At 37.1% G+C, this 20,568-nt stretch overlaps 1 protein-coding gene and 1 pseudogene across 1 annotated transcript in view; one reads left to right on the forward strand and one right to left on the reverse strand.

The window, feature by feature from the left end:
• The window catches only part of PIGK (phosphatidylinositol glycan anchor biosynthesis class K), a 153,122-nt gene that overhangs the window by 121,493 nt on the left and 11,061 nt on the right, over positions 1–20,568 (reverse strand). The gene's annotated exons all lie outside the window — the stretch shown is intronic.
• On the forward strand, positions 4,176–4,755 carry LOC114110801 (protein tyrosine phosphatase type IVA 1-like; annotated as a pseudogene).

Consider the following 20,568-nt stretch of genomic DNA (forward strand, 5'->3'; position numbering starts at 1 on the left):
ATAATAACATTTTTTCACTAAATGATATTTAAATAGATTACCATATTGGTAAAAAGTGTTTTTAAACAATTCTAGACAGTAGCCAAAATTACAGCAGCTGGAGATTTGAGGATCACAGGAGATCTTCAATGCTCTCTTAAGTCTCTGAGTTTCTGCTCATAAGTGTTGCTTTCCTTTCTATAAAAGTCACTCTCCAGAAAGCAGGAATAGAAGGAACATACCTCAACATAATAAAAGCTATCTATGACAAACCCACAGCAAACATTATCCTCAATGGTGAAAAATTGAAAGCATTTCCCCTAAAGTCAGGAACAAGACAAGGGTGTCCACTTTCACCGCTACTATTCAACATAGTTCTGGAAGTTTTGGCCACAGCAATCAGAGCAGAAAAAGAAATAAAAGGAATCCAAATTGGAAAAGAAGAAGTAAAACTCTCACTGTTTGCAGATGACATGATCCTCTACATGGAAAACCCTAAAGACTCCACCAGAAAATTACTAGAGCTCATCAATGAATATAGTAAAGTTGCAGGATATAAAATCAACACACAGAAATCCCTTGCATTCCTATACACGAATAATGAGAAAGTAGAAAAAGAAATTAAGGAAACAATTCCATTCACCATTGCAACAAAAAGAATAAAATGCTTAGGAATATATCTACCTAAAGAAACTAAAGACCTATATATAGAAAACTATAAAACACTGATGAAAGAAATCAAAGAGGACACTAATAGATGGAGAAATATACCATGTTCATGGATTGGAAGAATCAATATAGTGAAAATGAGTATACTACCCAAAGCAATTTACAAATTCAGTGCAATCCCTATCAAGCTACCAGCCACATTTTTCACAGAACTAGAACAAATAATTTCAAGATTTGTATGGAAATACAAAAAACCTCGAATAGCCAAAGCAATCTTGAGAAAGAAGAATGGAACTGGAGGAATCAACTTGCCTGACTTCAGGCTCTACTACAAAGCCACAGTCATCAAGACAGTATGGTACTGGCACAAAGACAGACATATAGATCAATGGAACAAAATAGAAAGCCCAGAGATAAATCCACACACATATGGACACCTTATCTTTGACAAAGGAGGCAAGAATATACAATGGAGTAAAGACAATCTCTTTAACAAGTGGTGCTGGGAAAACTGGTCAACCACTAGTAAAAGAATGAAACTAGATCACTTTCTAACACCGCACACAAAAATAAACTCAAAATGGATTAAAGATCTAAATGTAAGACCAGAAACTATAAAACTCCTAGAGGAGAACATAGGCAAAACACTCTCAGACATAAATCACAGCAGGATCCTCTATGATCCACCTCCCAGAATGCTGGAAATAAAAGCGAAAATAAACAAATGGGATCTAATTAAAATTAAAAGCTTCTGTACAACAAAGGAAAATATAAGCAAGGTGAAAAGACAGCCTTCTGAATGGGAGAAAATAATAGCTAATGAAGCAACTGACAAACAACTAATCTCAAAAATATACAAGCAACTTCTGCAGCTCAACTCCAGAAAAATAAACGACCCTATCAAAAAATGGGCCAAAGAACTAAATAGACATTTCTCCAAAGAAGACATATGGATGGCTAACAAACACATGAAAAGATGCTCAACATCACTCATTATTAGAGAAATGCAAATCAAAACCACAATGAGGTACCACTTCACACCAGTCAGAATGGCTGCGATCCAAAAATCTGCAAGCAATAAATGCTGGAGAGGGTGTGGAGAAAAGGGAACCCTCCTACACTGTTGGTGGGAATGCAAACTAGTACAGCCACTATGGAGAACAGTGTGGAGATTCCTTAAAAAATTGCAAATAGAACTACCTTATGACCCAGCAATCCCACTGCTGGGCATACACACCGAGGAAACCAGAATTGAAAGAGACACATGTACCCCAATGTTCATCGCAGCACTGTTTATAATAGCCAGGACATGGAAACAACCTAGATGTCCATCAGCAGAGGAATGGATAAGAAAGCTGTGGTACATATACACAATGGAGTATTACTCAGCGGTTAAAAAGAATTCATTTGAATCAGTTCTGATGAGATGGATGAAACTGGAGCCGATTATACAGAGTGAAGTAAGCCAGAAAGAAAAACACCAATACAGTATACTAACACATATATATGGAATTTAGGAAGATGGCAATGACGACCCTGTATGCAAGACAGGGAAAGAGACACAGATGTGTATAACGGACTTTTGGACTCAGAGGGAGAGGGAGAGGGTGGGATGATTTGGGAGAATGACATTCTAACATGTATACTATCATGTGAATTGAATCGCCAGTCTATGTCTGACGCAGGATGCAGCATGCTTGGGGCTGGTGCATGGGGATGACCCAGAAAGACGTTATGGGGAGGGAGGTGGGAGGGGGGTTCATGTTTGGGAATGCATGTAAGAATTAAAGATTTTAAAATGTAAAAAATAAAAAACTAAAAAGAAAAAAAAAAGAAAAAAAAATTAAAGCACTTGGACTGCAAGGTCCATCCTAAAGGAGATCAGTCCTGGGTGTTCATTGGAAGGACTAATGTTGAAGCTAAAACTCCAATACTTTGGCCACCTCATGCGAAGAGTTGACTCATTGGAAAAGACTCATGCTGGGAAGGATTGGGGGCAGGAGGAGAAGGGGACGACAGAGGATGAGATGGCTGGATGGCATCACCAACTCTATGGACGTGAGTTTGGATGAACTCCAGGAGTTGGTGTTGGACAGGGAGGCCTGGCGTGCTGCATTTCATGGGGTTGTGGAGAGTTGGACACAAGTGAGCGACTGAACTGAAGTGAATTGAATGATGTTAACTGACATGATTTAACCATTCCGTATTAAACTATACAAACACTATTTTACCCAAACTGTCAAATTTGGATTCCATATTGGAATAAGATTATGAAAAAATCAGATCAGAAGTTATGGGAAAACGGAAACAAGGTAAAGTAACAGGACGATGGAAACAAGTATCTGCTGAGTTCACAGTGTGGTAGGCATTGTGCTGCAGTCTTTTCAGATACTTAATTCTCCCTATATCACTACAATCTTGTGAAGACTATTTTTGTCTTCATTCTAAAGGTAAGGAAATTCAGTGAGGGCAGATCACTTGCCCAAAGCTGCATAACTGATAAGCAGAAGATACAAGATTTAATTTCAGAGCCCACATATGTTCCACCCACTACTACATTCTTTGGCAGAATGGAATATGTTGCCTTATAGTGAGCAAAGCCAAAACCTCTAATAATTTATATGCTCACATCAACAAATATTAAGGAGACATCACATTCCTCATGGGCTTCCAGATGGCACTATTGGTAAAGAACCCATCTGCCAATGCAGGAGATGTATGAGACATGAGTTCAATCCCTGGGTCAGGAGATCCCCTGAGGAAGGGCATGGCAACCCACTCCAGTATTCCTGCCTGGAGAATTACATGTACAGAGGAGCCTGTAGGGCTACAGTCCATGGGGTTACAAAGAGTCGGACATAACTGAAGCGACTTAGCAGGCACGCACACACTTCCGTCATACGAATCTCATTTCAGTATTTCCATTTTTCATGGCTCAATGAAATTTATGCTTTAAAATTCAATACAAACATTTTAAAACTTTTAAATAAACAAATCAATTAATTTTGAGCTACAAATTTTTAAGTCTGTTTTCACCTTTAAAAAAAAAAGAACCTGCAAAAATCTTTTTTAAATTACAATAAAATCTGACAACGAATACTCAGGGAATGGGAACGTTCTGCTTTCAACTTTTCTCCAAAACCAACATCCGCCTGCTGCCTCCATCACCACCTGCACTGCCTCCACCCTGCAGCACAGCCACAGCTGCCTGCGTTGCTGCCACCACGGTACCCACTGTATGACCAGGCCACAGTTTTCAATGAGTAAATGTACTCCTTTCTGTCATCACACATTTACGGAGTTTCTGAAGGTGAGTGAAGATTACTGCCAAGCACAGCATGACCTTTATGAGGACAAGAAAGCTATAGAAATTTATTACCACTCCATCAAGAAGCTGAGGAAGAGCAGTTCCCTGGACCCAGAAGTGTTGAATTGAATCCACAAAGCATTTTCCAATTCAAGTTACTTTACATCCTTTCTGTATTTAATTTTTTCACAGCCCTAATGAGTATTTTTTGACTAAATTAATGTCTTGCATGAAACGTCCAACTCCCATGGAAGTCATATACAAGCACATGATTTTTCTTATTACACAGTCCAACCAAAATTATGAACAAAATTATGGAGAAACTGAAGAAATGTGGATTACCACAATAGTATTAATAAGAGTATATGAAGCAACGTGCAACACTGCTCTTATGGAAAAGAAGGTATCCATGTTCCTGACTATCCTTTTGATGAAAATGTACCATCCAAATCATATTGCTGATGACCAGTTAAGTCTTGGGAAAATCAAGTTTTATGAAGAACATGGTTATTGTACAGATGCTCACTGTGTGGCAAGTCTTGGAAGAGCTCCACTGTTTGCTGCCCTAGCAAGAAGGTAGAATGAAGCCTGAAGATGCAGTGCAGATCAGAAAACAAAAGCAGCATGGAGCCTGTAACATCAAGCAACTTCTGTATTTAGAGAACATCGCTCTCAAACGTGTCTGTGCTGCGAAGACTTCAGCGGTCAACAGAACTGAGGTGTCTGATGCTGTCTTGGAAGTAGAACTTCAGACAGGACCTAATTTGTTGCACACATTAGCCAAGAAGTTGGTTCAGTGAGTAAGTCTAATGTATCATGTATAGGAGTACTGAAAAGCAGTTTTACCAGGTTATATGTTTGACAGAGCCTCTATGCCTAGGTTGCTATTGTTGTTGTTCAGTCACTAAGTTATGTCCAACTTTTTGCAACCCCATGCACTGCAGCATGCCAGGCTTCCCTGTCCTTCACTATATCTCCTGGAGTTTGCTCAAACTCATGTCCATTGAGCTGGTGACGCCATCCAACCATCTCATCCTCTGTCACCCCCTTCTTCTCTTCCCCTCAATCTTTCCTAGCATCAAGGTCTTTTCCAAAGAGGAGCTCTTTGCATCAGGTGGCTAAAATCTTGAAGCTTCAGTTCCAATATTGGTCTTTCCAATGAATATTCATGGTTGATTTTCTTTAGGATTAACTGGTTTGATATCCTTGCTGTTAGGTTACAATGAAACTATTTGGACACTTAACAAAAGACCCTTGCTGTCCAGCATTTCAAATTTATCACCCCTCCAAGTTCCTGAAATCATACAATACTGAGTTATGTCTTCTTTGATCTATTCCCATAGCAGAATCTTTTCAATACATAAGAAATTTAAAAAGTTCAGGTACCAAAATATCCAGTGTAACATTTTATATTTTTTAGTGTTATATATAGAACTAAAACCCTAGGAACTATGAACATTCTAGATCTTATGTGATTTACTCCTTCAGTCATTTCTTACTGAAAGCAGGGCCTATACAGTTATTTGCTTGCTCACAGTACACTTACATTTGCCAACATTCATAAAAGTATACATCAGGTTTACATGACCATTGATTTTTGTTAATTTTTTATCAAGTCATATGTCATTGTTGTTTAGTCACTAAGTCATGTCCAACTCTTTGAAACCTCATACACTATAGCTCATCAGGCTCCTCTGTCCATGGGATTTCCCAGGCAAGAATACTCTGCTGCTGCTGTTGCTAAGTCGCTTCAGTCATGTCCAACTCTGTGCGACCCCGTAGACGGCAGCCTACCAAGCTCTGCCGTCCCTGGGATTCTTCAGGCAAGAACACTGGAGTGGGTTGCCGTTTCCTTCTCCAATGCATGAAAGTGAAAAGTGAAAGTGAAGTCGCTCAGTCGTGTTTGACCCTCAGCGACCCCATGGACTGCAGCCTTCCAGGCTCCTCCATCCATGGGATTTTTCCAGGCAAGTGTACTGGCTTGGGGTGCCATTGCCTTCTCCTACTGGGTTGCTATTTCCTTCTCCAGGAGATCTTCCCAACTCAGGGATGGAACCTGTGTCTCCTGCATTGGCAGGTGGATTCTTTACCACTGAGCCACCAGGGAAGCCCACAAGTCATATGCTGTTATTGAATACCGTCCAATAAATCTCATCTGTGCTGTTATGGAAAATCTGCATTTTGAAAATCTACATTATACAAAGAAATATATCTTTTAACACCTCCAAGCAAAAAAGCTCTATAATTAATGTTTGCCCTTTTGTGTGCCACAACAGGAAGAGCCTAAAAAGGAATGGGAGAAGGCTATTAAATATTTCCAGTAAGATCTTGCCTTTATCTTGTGCAGAATATAAAGAATATGCTCTTTAATTAGTAAGTATTTTTTAAAGGTAAAGATGTTTTGTTATTATAGCTAAAAATTTCTTAGTCATAACATTTTTGAAGCTCTTGTCATTTTTCTACACCTACTAGAAGTTGTTCACCAGCTATTATCTTTACTTGAAGTGTGCTTTTTTCCTTCTCTTCCCAACCTCCCTTTCAAAATGAGAAGTGGGTTTCTGTTAGTGAACTGAACAGATATCTAATTTTTATGACTTTTGAGTTGTATACTCACTTGGATACTTGATAATTATTATATAATTGATCAAATGGTGATGTGTATTAATGTGAGTATGACCATATATCTCCATTGTCTTATAATATGTGGTTATAGTTCTGTTGGCAAATAATTTGTCAGTGTTTGTCATTTATAAAAACCTAGTGCAAGAGCTAAACATCTAAATAAACAACAAAATTGGGGGGAGACAATATCTAAACTACTTTCTTGAATAAGTGCAGTCTACTGAAAATCTTTATCAGTAGATCGAAGTTAATATTTTAATATCTATTTTTGTTAAGTATAACAATATAGATAGAAGAACTACAGAATATTAAGTTAGCTTTTATTTATCCAGAATAAATCCAAAAATATATTTGTAGAATAAGCTCCCTTATATGATCTTATTTGATTGTCTCTGCTTCCAGTATGGTGGAGAAAAAACAGTTTAGGCAAGTTAATTTCTGACCAATATTGGCTTTACTTTCTAGAATAACATCTCAGTTTCATGATTTGAAGCCTTGGAGATGGATATAATTAAATATAAGTTAATGGGTAGGTGTAAGGATTTAACGTCAGGTTACCTTTGACTGACTTATCTCCCACTCAAGCTAAGGCCGAATTCTTGGAAACCATCAATATAAAACTCTGTGAAATATCTTTTCTCCAAAGAAATTAAATTATGTTCACAAATGTAAATTTCACTTATCCTTTTAACACCTCCTGAGTCAGATATAACGTGACAGAATTACATTATTTCTATCAAATTTCCACTAGAAATTCCTCACAAATTTCTTAGAAATACTTATTATCACCACTTTCCCTGGTGAAATGTTGAGTTGAGTCTAACTTATTTTGAGGTCACTCCCACTGCCACCAGTCAAACACTTAGGTTTTCCATGGAAATTATAGTTTCCTTCTCTGCCCTTTTCTCTCCCTGTATCTCCACATCAGTTGAAATTACAAAAACTGGCAAGTGTATTCGAAACACCATATGCTCTCAATACATATCTGCTGGTTGAAAAGGGGAGGGAAGAAGAAGGAAAGGGAAAAAGAAAGAAGGTAGGAAGAGAAGCAAATTAGTATGTATTCCACCCCACCAATTGTCTTTCTTCCCTCCTATTTCTCAGAACAACCTACCCAAAATCATATGATATCAAATGCATCAGGCTCCTTTTATTGCTTCCCCAATACAGTTGCCCCTTGGTTGGCTGTGAAGGGGTTGGTTCCAGGAATTCCTGTGATTACTAAAATTACTAAAATCCACAGATGTTCATGTTCTATATATAAAATGCCTTGGTATTTGCATATAACATACACATCAACATTCTATACTTTATATCATCTCTAGATTATTTATAGTAGTATCTCACTGAGGTTTTTGTTTGTATTTCTCTGATGCTTAGTGACATTAAGCACCTGTTCATGTACCCACTGGCCATCAGTATATGGTGGCTCAAATGGTAGAATCAGCCTGCAATGCAGGACACTCGGGTTTGATCCCTGTGTCAGAAAGATCCCCTGGAGGAGCAAGAGACTACTCACTCCAGTATTCTCGCCTAGAGAATTCCATGGACAGAGAAGCCTGGTGGGTTACAGTCCATGGGGTCACAAAAAGTCAGATACGACTGAGCAACTAACTCATTTTCATTATATCTTCTTTGGAAAATGTCTGTTCAGATCTTCTCATTTTTAAAATTTTCATTATTTATTTATTTACTTATTTTGGCTGCACTGGGTCTTTGTTGCTGTGCATGGGCTTTCTCCAGCTGTGGAAAGCAGGGGCTACTCTCTAGTCGAGGTGTGTGGGCTTCCCACTGCGGTGGCTTCTCTCATTAAGGAGTACAGGCTCTAGAACATGAAGACTTCAGGAGTTGTGGCATGGGGCTCAGTTGCCCAGGGCATGCGAAATTTTCCTGGAACAGGGATTGACCCCATATCCCCTGCATTGGCAGGTAGATTCTTGACTACTGACTACCAGAGAAGTTCCCTCTGCTCATTTTTTGATTGGATTGGGTTTTTTTTACTATTCAGTTTATGGGTGCGTGCTAAGTCACTTCAGTCGTGTCCAACTCTTTGCAACCCTTGACTATAGCCCTCGGGGCTCCTCTGTCCATGGGATTTTCCAGGCAAGAATACTGGGGTGGGTTGCCATGTACTCCTCCAGGGGCTCTTCTGACCCAAGGATAGAACCCATGGTTCTTATGTCTCCTGCAATGGGAGGCAGATTTTTTACCACTAGTGCCACCTGGGAAGCCCATTCAGTTTTTGAATTCTTTATATATTTTGATCATTAACCCCTATCAGATATGTGATTTGCAAATATTTTCTCCCATTCAGTAGATTGCCTTTTCATTATAGATGGTTCCCTGTCCCATACTTTTAGTTTGATGTAGTCTCATTTGTTGATTTTTGCTTTTGGAGTCAAACCCCCAAAAATTCATCACTAAGACTGACATCAAAGAGCTTACTGCCAGTGTTTCCCTTTAGAAGTTTAATGGTTTCAGGTCTTACATTCAAGTCTTTAATCCATTTTATTTTTCTATATGGTGTGAGAAAATGTTCTAATTTCAGTTTTTTATATGTAGTTGTTTAGTTTTTCCAGCACCGTTTATTGAAGAGACTGCTCTTTCTCCTTTGTATATTTTTAGTTTCTTTGCCATAAATTAACTAATCATACATGCATGAATTTATTTCTGGGCTCCCTATTCTGTTCCATTGGTCTATGGAACTGTTTTTATACCAATTCTATACTGCTGTGGTTCCCTGATGTCTCAGATGATAAAGAATCTGCTTGCAATGCAGGAGACCCGGGTTTGACCCCTGAGTCGGGAAGATCCCCCGGAGAAGGAAATGGCAATCCTATCCAGTATTTTCGCCTGGAGAATTCCATGGACAGAGAAGGCTGGTGGGCTACAGTCCATGGGATCACAAGGAGTCAGACACGACTAAGTAGCTAATACTTTCATACTGCTTTGATTACTACAGTTTTATAATATAGTTTTAAATCAGGGCATGTGATGCCCTAGTTTGTTCTTTCTCAAGACTGCTTTGACTATTTGGGATCTTTTAAGGTTTTATACAAACTTTAGGGTTGTTTTTCCTATTTCTGTGAAAAATGACATTGGAATTTTGATAGGGATTGCACTGGGTAGTATAGACACTTGGGTAGCACAGACATCCTAACAATATTAATTTTTCCAATCCACAAACTTCTGTTTGTGTTGCAAGCATAACAGAAGTAAGAAAATGTATTTGTAAAGGGTACCACTTACAGAATCAACCAAAAAATGAAAAATACTGACAGCTAAAAATTCTACTGAAAACTAAAAATTCAAAATTATGAGGCTTAGTTGAAAGCCGCTAAACATAATCAAATGAAAACATACCTTTTCATAAATCAAATGATTTAATACCATCAAGAAGTCTACTCTCTTTAAATTAATCTACTGTAATGCAAATCAAAATCCCAACAGGGTTTTAAGAACTTGACAAGCTGATTGTAAACTTAATATGGAAGAACAAGACCCAAGAATAGCCAAGAGAGTTTCAAAGAGGAACAAATTCAAGGAAATCAAGCTACCAGATATGAAGATAGTGTCAGGAATGAAGACATTGTGGTATTGATCAAGAAAAAGCATCTCTCATTTCAGCAGTTCATACATAGTACTCCTATCTGTTTAGAAATCAATAAAGAAATTTTCCCTTTGCTCCATAAAACCCTTAATGGTCTTCTTAGTCTTACAAATGGATCATATCTAAACATAAGAGCATGACAGTAGTGGCCAAAATGTTCCTTTTACCACCGTCACTATTCTCCTCAGAGCACATTTTGGCTTCTTAACTATTCTAAATGTTTACCTATTCAAGATATTATGTGCTTCACCAAGAACATCACATGGAGTGGTAGATAGATTAGCTGCCAAAGTGAGAATAAAACAAGAAGACTGCTCAGAATACATAAGGATCTATATTCAAACATTATGTGTATTTTTACAAAATATGAGAAAAAAACTGTTGGGAAATGACACAAGACAAAAAGCAGAACACTCAAAGGTACAAGATAATATTATCTTGACAATAACTACAATAATATATTACAAATTATTTACAAAGCATTTTACAACTGTTTTAGTCCTTTTGTTCACAAAAAATGAGGCAAAATTATAAAATAAAAATAGTAGTATAATAAAATTTTAAATATATATTTATTATTGAAAAAATTTTATAAATTAATGGTAATGGTTTAAAAAAATACCACTCAGTGACCTCCCTGTACAAAGTTCTAGATAGCGACACAAAGAAAGAAAGCTTTATGGGTAAGAAAGGACAGCATGAGGATATTCTGTGTTCTAAGGATGAAGGGTTAAAAAAAATAGAAATAGGAGTTAATAAGTATTATGTAGTAGACAACAGAACAAATCAACAGATGAACATAGTAAGTTATTATTAACAAAGCAGTAAAGACTGAAGGCTGGTTGAAATTTATGTAATTTTTTAGAGAAACAACAGTCACTGCAGGTTGTTGACAGTAGGAGTTAAAAGATGAAAGCAGTATCTGAGAAACATAATTCTAACAGCTATGTGTAGGATGAGTTAGAAGGCGAAAGACGCTAGAAACAAGGAATAAACAGTCACAAAGCTGCTGAAGTACAGAGGCATGAAGTACATGAAACATGAAATAATGAAGACTCAGACAACAGTAAAAGCCATGGAAAAAATTTAAAAATGAGAAAATAGGAGAGACGTTCATTATATTACCCAATTAACGTGAATGATTTTCATAAGCACTACATTCAACATGTAGATATACATTTCTAATTAAATAAGGTATTAAATGATCATTGTGCATAATTATACCAACCTCTATAGGACTGTCATAAGAATAAAATGAGATCATGTTATTAAAAGAATTCTCTAATTGTAAATGTTACATAAATATTATCTGTTGTAATTTCTTAGGGAAGAAACAGCTGTGAAATAATAGAAATGCTCCAGCCATAAAATCACAACACCTGAATTCAAATTCTGGTTTTATTATTTAATGGTACCTTTAATGTACCTTAAGCAAGTCATTTAACCATTCTGAATAACAATTTTTAATATGAAAATGGCAGCTAGGTGTACAACCGGCACACCTTCTCAGGCAGATGTTGACTGTCCAGAACCCCAAGAAGTCTTAGTTAGCAAAGAAGCCTGCTTGCAGTTTGGTAGATAATGTCTCTCTGGGGCTGCGATTGCCCTCTTCTGGCTCTGGCTGCCTGTCACTGGAGGGGGATGGTCTGCAGCCGGCTAGTTCTGTGAAAGCATTTCCCCTAAAGCCAGGAACAAGACAAGGGTGCCCACTTTCACCACTACTATTCAACAAGTTTTGGCCCCAGCAATCAGAGCAGAAGAAGAAATAAAAGGAATCCAAATTGGAAAAGAAGTAAAGCTCTCACTGTTTGCAGATGACATGATCCTCTACATTGAAAACCCTAAAGATTCCACCAGAAAATTACTAGAGCTAATCAATGAATATAGTAAAGTTGCAGGATATAAAATCAACACACAGAAATCCCTTGCATTCCTATACACTAATAATGAGAAAACAGAAAGAGAAATTAAGGAAACAATCCCATTCACCACTGCAATGAAAAGAATAAAATACTTAGGAATATATCTACCTAAAGAAACTAAAGACCTATATATAGAAAACTATAAAACACTGATGAAAGAAATCAAAGAGGACACTAATAGATGGAGAAATAGACCATGTTCATGGATCAGAAGAATCAATATAGTGAAAATGAGCATACTACCCAAAGCAATCTATAGATTCAATGCAATCCCTATCAAGCTACCAACAGTATTTTTCACAGAGCTAGAACAAATGATTTCACAATCTGTATGGAAATACAAAAAACCTCGAATAGCCAAAGCAATCTTGAGAAAGAAGAATGGAACTGGAGGAACCAACCTGCCTGACTTCAGGCTATACTACAAAGCCACAGTCATCAAGATAGTATGGTACTGGCACAAAGACAGAAATATAGATCAATGGAACAAAATAGAAAGCCCAGAGATAAATCCACACACCTATGGATACCTTATCTTTGACAAAGGAGGCAAGAATATACAATGGAGAAAAGACAATCTCTTTAACAAGTGGTGCTGGGAAAACTGGTCAACCACTTGTAAAAGAATGAAACTAGAACACTTTCTAACACCATACACAAAAATAAACTCAAATTAGATTAAAGATCTAAACATAAGACCAGAAACTATAAAACTCCTAGAGAACATAGGCAAAACACTCTCCGACATAAATCACAGCAGGATCCTCTATGACCCACCTCCCAGAATATTGGAAATAAAAACAAAAATAAATAAATGGGACCTAATTAAAATTAAAAGCTTCTGCACAACAAAAGAAACTCTAAGCAAGGTGAAAAGACAGCCTTCAGAATGGGAGAAGTCAGAATGGCTCCAATCCAAAAGTCTACAAGCAATAAATGCTGGAGAGGGTGTGGAGAAAACGGAACCCTCTTACACTGTTGGTGGGAATGCAAACTAGTACAGCCACTATGGGGAACAGTGTGGAGATTCCTTAAAAAACTGGAAATAGAACTGCCTTATGACCCAGCAATCCCACTGCTGGGCATACACATTGAGGAAACCAGAATTGAAAGAGACACGTGTACCCCAATGTTCATCGCAGCACTGTTTATAATAGCCAGGATATGGAAGCAACCTAGATGTCCATCAGCAGATGAATGGATAAGAAAGCTGTGGTACATACACACAATGGAGTATTACTCAGCCATTAAAAAGAATTCATTTGAATCAGTTCTGATGAGGTGGATGAAACTGGAGACTGTTATACAGAGTGAAGAAAGCCAGAAAGAAAAACACCAATACAGTATATTAATACATATATATGGAATTTAGAAAGATGGTAACAATAACCCTGTATGTGAGACAGCAAAAGAGACACAGATGTATAGAACAGTCTTTTGGACTCTGTGGGAGGGGGAAAGGGTGGGATGATTGGGGAGAATGGCATTGAAACATGTATAATATCATATAAGAAATGAATCGCCAGTCTAGGTTCGATGCAGGATACAGGATGCTTGAGGCTGGTGCACCAGGATGACCCAGAGGGATGGTATGGGGAAGGAGGTGGGAGGGGGGTTCAGGATTGGGAACACGTGTACACTCATGGTGGATTCATGTTGATGTATGGCAAAACCAATATAATATTGTAAAGTAATTAGCCTCCAATTAAAATAAATAAATTTTAAAGGAGATAAATAAAAAGAAAAAAAAAAGAAAATGTCAGCTAGGGAGTTCTCCCATAGAGGTCTCAAGAGATAGATGAAATAATTCATTATAAAATGCCTATCACAGTATCTGAATTATGGTGGATAGTGAATGTATACCACAGGGCAGTGGAAAAGGAGGCCAAAATTAGAGGTCCATTTTGGCTGACCTTACTGGAAAGCCACAAGCATCTCCAAATAACTATATCTATGGACTTCTCCATATTATTTTAATGAAAAATTATATAAGAAAATTCCTTAAGTATCTTATTAATGCTCCACCTTACACAATACCCTCTTATGTATAAGATATAATTCACAGCAACCTAAAGAATTGTTAGTCAAAAGCTATGCTACCAACATGATTTTAAAAACCACAATAATAGGCATTTAGTGATTTTTTTTCTTTTTTAATTTACAACATTATCAGAATTCGCATTATAATTCTAATATTTATTACTTGAGAAAGAAGTTAAAAAGGACAACTGACCAAAAATAAAAAAGTGTATCCTGAGGAACTTGTTTAAACAGTAGGAAGATAGAGAATAAGTTGAAGTTAATCTGATAGAAAGAAATGAATCTGAAGTTCCCTTGGTAAGATCATCCTACCCATGGATCCCAAAAGTAGGACTCAGGGAATAGTTATAAAATCCACTACAGAGCACTTTCATCTCAGAAGAGTTTAGGAATCAAGATCTTAAACAACTATAAGCAAGCAATATTCATAAATATTTCCTTTCCATCCTAGACCAATTAAATTCCACTTAACTAGGGGCCTTTAGTATACTATCCATTCATTCATTCATTCAACTTTGCACAACACTGAAGAATGTATTGGAATACAAAAAATAGTATCAGAAACTGCCTTGAAGAAATAAGATCAATACTTATAAAAAAGTGCCTTGACAGAAATATAAATAAAATATTTATACAAGAAGGACCAAGAAAGCTTTAGGAAATATATGAAGGGAATCTGGACACATGAAAACCTGAAAGGAGGGAAGAAAGAAAAAAACTATAGATGAAAGAACAAGTATAAGGCAATAACAGATGTCAATACAGAGATTTACAAGAAGGAAGCATAAAAAACTGAAATGATCAGTATATTAGATATAGACAGACTACAAAGGCCTTGAGTTCCAGAATAAAGGACTGGTACTTTGTTTTGTAAGAATTTATGGATAAGGAGAGAATAAAGCTTTTAAATTAGGAATATTAATCTCATATAATGATTAAAATACACAGTAAGGGGAAAAAAAGTATCAGAATAGCTACTGGACCATCACTGAGTCACTATTCTATACAGCTGAAATTAATACAACACTGCAAATCAACTCTACATCAATAAAAAGATAAATTTTAAAAAGAAAAGCTATAGGATTTAATCATAGAAATTATTTATAAGATAGAGATTGTTATAAAAACTCATATCTACCCAGCTTGTAGTAGAGCTAAATAATTATATACACATTTAACTCCATAAACTTAATTCTTATGCACTGAGCCAAAAGATAAAAGGAGAGACAGATTTCATCCACCCAATTACTCAAGCATTTATTCCCCAAAGTCAACATGAGATGAGATGGGAGCTATGATTCTACATTCTCTCATCAGTCTCAATTCTCTTGTGCCTCTCACAGAATGAGCATCACGATTCTAATGTTAAAAAAAGATATGGATATTTTTCATATAATATGTCCTTTAATCTGAAGTAAACCACTTCATCGAATGTTCCATCAAAGAAAAAGAACACAGTAATTTGTTCTAGCATTGCTCTAAAACTGGCTGTGTTAGACTTGATGAAAGATATATTGTACTTTATGTGCTACTTAAGAAACCTGTAAGAATAACTGGCTCCATTTTTGCTTCACATACTGACTTTAGAACCTAACCTCTGCTTAAAGCCTTTTCTCTTCCTCATCTTAAGCATATAAAGTGTACTGGAGGTAGCAAAACAGAGATTTAGTCCAAAACTATTCATTGAGGACACAGAATTTCCTAAAACTAGTGAAATATTTCAGGGAGCTAAAACCAAGCAAAGAAAACAAACTCTCTGTGGGTGGGTAAGGTTACAGAAAGCACAGCCACAAAGTGCAAGACAGCTGAACTCCGTGGAACTTAAATGTGAACAGGGTAACAGACAAGCTGAAGGGCAATTATGAAGATCTTGTGAGCACGTCGTTTTCTTTTCCCCCATAACCATTAAATTCTCTCTCTGAATCAATATTTTGATATAGTATTATAAAATTCTGACAACCTATGTGTTAAAAAGTCTTTTATAACACATAAATTTGCTAAAAACTAGATGAACACTTTAAAAGACAGAAATGTTCTTACTTTTAAAGTACGAACTTGTGTTTGCTTTCCTAATTGGTTAATACTTTGGCCACCTGATGTGAAGAAATAAGTCATGTGAAAAGACCCTGATGCTGGGAAAGACTGAAGGCAGGAAGAGGACAACAGAGGATTAGATGGTTGGATGGCATTACCAACTCAATGGACATGAGTCTGAGCAAACTCCGGGAGTTGGTGATAGGCAGGGAGGCCTGGCATGCTACAGTCCATGGGGTCGCAAAGAGTCAGACATGACTGAGCAACTGAACTGAACTGAACTGGGTAAAGTATTTCCAAGTCACACGTTAATTTATCCAACATCTACTGAGCACTTACTATCCAGGCACAGTGCTGGATGCTATAAGTACAAAATGAAATAAAACATAATCCTTGTTCCCTTCAAGGAGTTAATAATCTAATAAGGGAGACATACTATAATTAGTGTAATCATGTTATAATCAAAGTACACACAAAGGATACTATGAAAGCAAACAAGGTCAGGAAATGCTTTTTTGAAGAAGTATTAAAGTGAATTTGTAAGGTCAGGTAAAAGCTACAGCCGTGCTTTCTAACTTGGTTGTGCACAGAACCACATATAAAGTTGATGTCTAGGATTCACTTTAGATTTTGTGAATTAGACTCTCCAGGGGTGAAAATGAAGAATCAGTATTTTCAACAAGTACCATAAGTGATTCAGAATCACAGCCAGGTTTTGTTAGCAGTAAGCCAGAAGTATATAGACAACTATTCCAGGCAGAGAGAAGAGCTCAGTACAGTCAGAGTAAGTGAAATACAGACAGAAAATCAAAGAGAAATCAGAACAAGAGTACTGATACAACTAATGCGATATTTCAAACAGGATCTAAAGAAGTGATGCGAACTTCTACAATAAAGGGCAATCATCTATGTCATATGTTTTGGGAAATGATTTCTGACATGAACTAGTTTCTTACTGAAGTATATGGAAAAGCTAAATGCAAATATTTTGCATTAAAAGACAAAGCAAAATGCTCCTTTAAAAAAGCAAACAGTGTAAACAACATACAGTTATACTCATAATTTTTATTCAATGCAGACACCAGTCATTTTTCTCAGGATACACAGGATTATACTGCTTTAACTTGAAAATGTTCATTAAAGTATAAAATAAATTCAAACAGTATTTTGAAATTCCAGCATTAAAACTGAAAACTGCTCTTAATGATTTTAAGTTTCCAGACTATTATTTCATAATAGCATATTACTTTCTGACTAAAATTTACTTATAATTGTATTTTTACTCTTAATTCCAGGTAGAAGTAAAGCAGGAATAAGTCATCAGGAAGAAGAATATTCACCATAATAGGTTAAAAGTCAAACAGAATCTATTCCATTGATCTCTGTTTGCTAAGCAACAAATAGTTCAAATCATCAACTATTTAAATCTCAAATTCATTTCCCAACAAAGACTTCATAATCAAGGATATAGAGAGGAAAGCATCTGACACAAGAATAAGAAAATTCTTTAGAAACCTTGGAAAAAACCTAATATATAAAATGCAAGCCATGGTTATACTCTTTACTAAGAAGTCCTTCTAGCTTAAATTCTTCTAAAACTTAAATCATTTAAACAAATCATTTAAACCTTCAGTTGAGTTCAGTTCAGTCACTCAGTCGTGTCTGATTCTTTGCGACCCCATGAATCGCAGCATGCCAGGCCTCCCTGTCCATCACCAACTCCCGGAGTCTACCCAAAGTCATATCCATTGCATTGGCGATGCCATCAACCATCTCATACTCTGTCGTCCCCTTCTCCTCCTGCCTTCAATCTTTTCCAACATCAGGGTCTTTTTAAATAAGTCAGCTCTTAGCTTCAGGTGGCCAAACTATTGGAGTTTGAGCTTCAACATCAGTCCTTCCAATGAACACCCTGGACTAATCTTTAGGATGGACTGGTTGGATCTCCTTCCAGTTCAAGGGACTCTCAAGAGTCTTCTCCAACACCACAGTTCAAAAGCATCAATTCTTCGGTGCTCGGCTTTCTTTATAGTCCAACTCTCACATCCATACATGACTACCGGAAAAACCACAGCCTTGACTAGATGAAACTTTTATTGACAAAGAAATGTCTCTGCTTTTTAATATGCTATCTAGGTTGGTAATAACTTTCCTTCCAAGGAGTAAGCGTCTTTTAATTTCACGGCTGCAATCATCATCTGCAGTGAATTTGGAGCCCCAAAAAATAAAGCCAGCCACTGATTCCACTGTTTCCCCATATATTTGCCATGAAGTGATGGGACCAGATACCATGATCTTTGTTTTCTGAACGCTGAGCTTTAAGCCAACTTTTTCACTCTCCTCTTTTACTTTCATCAAGAGGCTCTTTAGTTCTTCCTCACTTTCTGCCATAAGGGTGGTGTCATCTGCATATCTGAGGTTATTGATATTTCTCCCAGAAATCCTGATTCCAGCTTGTGCTTCTTCCAGCCCAGCATTTCTCATGATGTACTCTGCATATAAGTTAAATAAGCAGGGTGACAATATACAGCCTTGACATACTCCTTTTCCTATTTGGAACCAGTCTGTTGTTCCATGTCCAGTTCTAGCTGTTGCTTCCTGATCTGTATACAAGTTTCTCAAGAGGCAGGTCCGGTGGTCTGGTATTCCCATCTCTCCCAGAATTTTCCACAGTTTGTTGTGATCCACACAGTCAAAGGCTTTGGCATAGTCAATAGAGCAGAAGTAGATGTTTTTCTAGAACTCTCTTGCTTTTTTGATGATCCACGGAATGTTGGCAATTTGATCTCTGGTTCCTCTACCTTTTCTAAAATCAGCTTGAACGTCTGGAAATTCACAGTTCACGTATTGCTGAAGTCTGGCTTGGAGAATTTTGAGCATTATTTTACTAGTATGTGAGATGAGTGCAATTGTGCGGTAGTTTGAGCATTCTTTGGCATTGCCTTTCTTTGGGATTGGAATGAAACCTGACCATTTCCCGTCCTGTGGCCACTGCTGAATTTTCCAAATTTGCTGGCGTACTGAGTGCAGCACTTTCACAGCATCATCTTTTAAGATTTGAAATAGCTCAACTGGAATTCCATCACCTCCACTAGCTTTGTTCGTAGTGATACTTCCTAAGGCCAACTTGACTTCACATTCCAGAATGTTTGGCTCTAGGTGAATGATCACACCATCGTGATTATCTGGATCATGAAGATCTTTTTTGTACAGTTCAGTCCTTCTAAAACTTAAACCATTAATAAAAAAAAAAAAAACCTAATGACTTATAAGGGACTTCCCAGGTCACTCTGGGATAAAGAATCTGCCTGCCAATGCAGAAGACATGGGTTTGATCCCTGGGTCAGAAAGATCCCCTAGAGAACGGAATGGCAACCCACTCCAGTATTCTTGCCTGGGAAATCCTATGGACAGAGCAGACTGGCAGGTACAGTCCATGGGGTTGCAAAAAAGTCAGACATGACTTAACAACTAAACAACAACAAATGAATAATAGACAGGACAAAGATTCATTCACCAAAGTGAAACCTACTGCCAAATAATGCATAGTAGTTCCCTGGAGGGGCACATTTGGTATAGAAGGAATAGCAGTTAAAAATCAACAGACTAACCACATACACCTATTTGAAGAGAACAAATAATAGTAATCAGCTAATGACAAGAATAATTCTTATACTTCATATAACAAATCATCCTTTCTCAGCCCTAATGTACTTTTTAAAAGTGATATTACCAAGATATCTTAATTTCCAGATGAAACACAGGAATTAAATTATAGTTACAATTATAGGCTATAGTTGTCAGCTTGTTAGGTTAAAATGATCTATTGATATAGACTGTAAATTTGTTTCTTGAGTCATGCACTGCTTCCTTTCTGCTCCTACAGCATTTTATACATACTTCTATTCACTTTATTTTAAGTACCTAAGTCCTATTTAAAAAAAAAAAAAAACAATGAAATTAAAAGACGCTTACTCCTTGGAAGAAAAGTTATGACCAACCTAGATAGCATACTGAAAAGCAGAGACATTACTTTGCCAACAAAGGTCCATTTAGTCAAGGCTATGGTTTTTCCAGTGGTCATGTATGGATGTGAGAGTTGGACTGTGAAGAAAGCTGAGCACCAAAGAATTGATGCTTTTGAATTGTGATGTTGGAGAAGACTCTTGAGAGTCCCTTGGACTGCAAGGAGATCCAACCAGTCCATCCTAAAGGAGATCAGTCCTGGGTGTTCTTTGGAAGGAATGATGCTAAAGCTGAAACTACAGTACTTTGGCCACATCATGCGAAGAGTTGACTCATTGGAAAAGACCCTGATGCTGGGAGGATTGAGGGCAGGAAGAAAAGGGGACAACAGAGGATGAAATGGCTGGATGGCATCACCA

This window comes from Ovis aries, chromosome 1 (assembly GCF_016772045.2).
Source record: "Ovis aries strain OAR_USU_Benz2616 breed Rambouillet chromosome 1, ARS-UI_Ramb_v3.0, whole genome shotgun sequence".
Lineage (NCBI taxonomy): Eukaryota > Metazoa > Chordata > Mammalia > Artiodactyla > Bovidae > Ovis > Ovis aries.